This window comes from Octodon degus, unplaced genomic scaffold (genome assembly GCF_000260255.1).
Source record: "Octodon degus isolate 3935 unplaced genomic scaffold, OctDeg1.0 scaffold00208, whole genome shotgun sequence".
Lineage (NCBI taxonomy): Eukaryota > Metazoa > Chordata > Mammalia > Rodentia > Octodontidae > Octodon > Octodon degus.
Window position 1 is genome coordinate 2,975,783 of NW_004524784.1, and position 3,823 is coordinate 2,979,605.

Below are 3,823 nucleotides of genomic sequence, written 5' to 3' on the forward strand. Positions count from 1 at the left end.
GGTGCTGGGGGATTGAACCGTGGTCCCTGTGCTTTGCTTAGCTTAGCTTGTTCTAAGTAGGTGCTTTAGACCACTGAGCCATCTCACCAGCCCCTCCCTAGAAAATTCTTACTGCTTTTTTTTTGCTTGAACCAGGGATTGAACTCAGGCCCTTACCTTTGCCAGGGAAGCGCTTATTCCACTGAGCCGTCTCCCCGGCCCCCTCCCTAGAAAATTAACCAGTACAGTTTTCTAGTGAAGGGGAGGGCCTGTTACCTGGTAGTGTAGTGAAAAGGGTTGGTTTTATTTCTTTTTAGGTTATATCAGTTTCTCCTACTTTTAGCCTCACATGAAACACCTCTCCTCTATATACATAGACCATTATCACTTACATATTTCTCTGCCTTGGACCTAAAGTTCCTCCAGTGTCTGGGGCTGTGTAGCAGAAGTTACATTATTTTTGGGTTATCTCACTGATCTCTTCTTTTTTTTGTGTGTGTGTGGTAGTACTAGGTATTGAACCCATGGCCTCATGCGTGGTAGGCCAGCCTGCTACCACTGAGGGCCCCCCATTTGAAATTTTTTGATGCTGGGGATTGGACCTATCCTATATTCTTATAAAGTCATTTACTGTTGTCTTTTGCTTTACTTGCATCTGAAATTCCATAGTTATTATCTTCCATTACTTTTTTGTTTTCATTTTTTCTGTTTTATGCCTTTTTTGTACTTAGGGCTGGTACAAGGCACCCCAGTGCCTTGCTAATGCTGGGCAAGTGCCTTACCATTCAGCTATATCACTAGCCTTTTTTTTCTTTGAGGTAAGATTTCGTTACATTGTCCAGACTAGCCTTAAACTTAATGATCTTTCTTCCTCAACCTTCCCAGTAGAGCTAGGATTGCAGATGTATACCCCTGTGCTCACTGTTTTATAAACTTAAAAAATAAATTTTAGGGGCTGGTGAGATGGCTCAATGGTCTAAAGCACCTACTTGGAACAAGCTTAGCAAAGCACAGGGACCGCGGTTCAATCCCCCAGCACCACATGCCAGCCAGCCCCGCCCCCACGTGGGCTGAGCTGGACACACACACACACACACACACACACACACACTAAATGTTTTAAAAAAAATTAAATTTTTTGAGATACGGTCTTGTTATATAGACCAGGCTGACCTTGAGCCTGTGTTCCTCCTTCCCTAGCTTCTAGTACTGGAATTATCTCACTGTTGCTACGTGGTGCTTTAGGAAGAAGATGTTAATGACCTGTGCTTCTGATGTTGTCTTCTCTTCCTTTTTGCAAGGTCTTGTTTTGTCATTTACTATCAATAGTTTCTTCATCTTCAGTGTGTCCTGTTCACTTGATTTTTCCCACTGGCTCTCAGATGCTTTTCAACGCATGAATTCTTTTCTTTTGCATGTTTACCCTTTTGTCTTTTTCCTTTCATTAGCAAGTTTCCTAAAAGAACAGAAGCATAGTTGATAGTTCTACTTACTCAACTGCCTTCCATCTTCTAGTCTCTTAAGGTAGTTGTGCTTAATGATTGGATGGACAGATGGCTTTGTGATGGCTTCTGTGTTTTGCCTAATGATCTCATCATGACATTGTCCATTTGGTCTTTTGGTGACCCATAAAAGATTCATGTACAAGAAGTTCTTTAATGAGTTAGCATCAGGAAAATGATCTCACTTAAGGATCCAGTGTATTTCCTTTTTATTTGTTAGATATGTGAGACATTCTATTTTCCTTTTTGCCTTGGCTGCCAGGTAGCCCAGAACTAAATCTGGTCTTTAGTTACATCAGCTGTATTAACCTCATGTTAGTATATTTGGTTTCTCTTCCTTCTTCCATTGGATTTAGGATTTCGCCTCTTATCTCTGTTTCTCTGCATGTTGATTTCATTCTCTCATACTACAGACTACTACATGAGGCTGGAACCATGACTGCTGGCAGCTTTTGGCTTTCATCTTCCCTGCCCCTTCTACCAGGAGAAGGGGCTCTCTGGAAGAATCCTGAGAAGGACTCAGATTGACCTGTCCTGGATCATGTTCCCACCACGCTCTGGCTGGAGTGGGGAGGGTACTATGCTGGCAGACCTCACTAGACCTCATAGTTGGAGTCAGGGGTAAGAGCAGTTTCCCTCATGCCAGGGGGGTGGGTGTGATGCTTACGATACAGTTAAATAACCCATGTCCATCCTTTTAGTACTGGTTTTTGTATTTTTATTGTTATACTATAGATGCTTTATTGAGGACTGCCTTGAAACCTTTCCTAAATATTTTAAGCATAGTAACAAAATAATATACATTTCTATTCACCCTTCACAGTATTTGGTTCTGCACCTAACGCTACATCATGTTACTTTTGCTAACATCAAAAGGACATTTTTATTTTTAAAGTTTTGATTTTAGAGTGAGCTATTTTGAGCATTAAAAACCATCTGCCACAAATGACCCTTAAGCCTTCTCTCTGCAGCTTTCTTCTCCTGACTTTGCAAAGCTCAGTTCTTTCCTGTCTGCCAGCATTGCTTTTTGGATTGCTTTTAGTCATTGCTGTCTTTTTCTTTTTTGGGGGGTGGGGCAGGGGTATTGGGAATGTAATTTAGGACCTCATGCTTGCCTGGAAGGCGCTGTGCTGCTGGCCAGCAGTCTCTAAAATTGAAGTTCCAGGGTTGCTTTTCTGGTCTGTTTATTTGATGTTAATTTATGTGTTTGTAGTGCCTCCAGGAAGGGGTATCCTCATTTTAACCTTTGTTTTTGATTTTTCTATCCAAGTATTCAGTTGCCTACTGCTTATCTCTACTTAGCTGTCCTACCTAACATCTTTTATTTGTACTTTTTTTTTGTGGTACTGGAGTAGATCAAACTTGGGACCTTGTACTTACAAGGCAGGTGCTTATATTTTCCTGGCCCACCTATCATCTTTTAAAACTACTTTTTTGGTACTGGGAATCGAACTCAGGACTGCAGTTTGCCAGGCAGGTGCTGTGCACCACTTAACTATATCCCCGGCCTCTCATCTTCACAAACATTCGTTTGTTCATTCATTCATTCATTCATTCATTCATTCATTCATTTTTTTTGGAGTTATCATAGTAGCTTAAATTACTTAGTTTTATGAAGGTGATACAATGACATAGGTCAAAAAAAGTAAAGCCTTGGGCCAGGGAGATGGCTCAGTGGAATTAGCGCTTCCCTGACAAGTGCAAGATCCTGAGTTCAATCCCTGGTTCCTCAAAAAAAAAAAAAAAAAAAAAAAAAAAAAAAAGCCTTTATTTATTTATTTTTGGCAGAACCAGAGGTTGAACTCAGGCCCTTTGCGCTTGCCAGGCAAGTGCTTATTCCACTGAGCTATCTCCCCGACCCCTTTCAAAAAAATGTAAATAGGCAACTAATAAAATTTCGTTTTCCTAAGGGCTGAGATTATAGCTCATTGGTAAAGTGCATACTGCCCTAGGTTCAAATCAGCTCTCAGCACCACAAAACAACGGAAAATTATTTTAAACTTAACTGGTCTCTTTATTTTTCCAGTTTTGCTTCCCAATTTTCTTTTCATACTGGGTGTTTTTTTGTTGTTTGTTTACTTTAATTTTTTTGGTACCAGGAATCAAATTCAGGACCTTGTATTTACTTGCCAGGCAAATAGTGTGCTGCTGAACTATATCCTTGAAACTCCCTTTTTTTGTTAGGGTCTCACTATTTAGCTCAGACTGGCCTTGAACTGTCAGTGTTCCTCCTATTTCAGTATCATGAGTGCTGAGATTATGGGTACTATTTTTTTTCCTAGTTTCTTTATTTTGTGGTACTAGGGATTGAACCCAGAACGTTTTTTTTTTTTTTTTTTTTT

At 40.3% G+C, this 3,823-nt stretch overlaps 1 protein-coding gene across 10 annotated transcripts in view; it reads left to right on the top strand.

The window, feature by feature from the left end:
- Positions 1–3,823, top strand: part of Mllt10 (MLLT10, histone lysine methyltransferase DOT1L cofactor) — a 192,312-nt gene that overhangs the window by 11,568 nt on the left and 176,921 nt on the right. For 9 of the 10 annotated variants that reach the window (XM_023704959.1, XM_023704967.1, XM_023704960.1 and 6 more), the window contains exon 2: positions 1,895–2,102. The exons of the other annotated variant lie outside the window; for it this stretch is intronic. The gene's annotated coding sequence lies outside the window, so the exon portion shown is untranslated. The remainder of the gene's footprint in view (positions 1–1,894; positions 2,103–3,823) is intronic. 10 annotated transcript variants of the gene reach the window in all.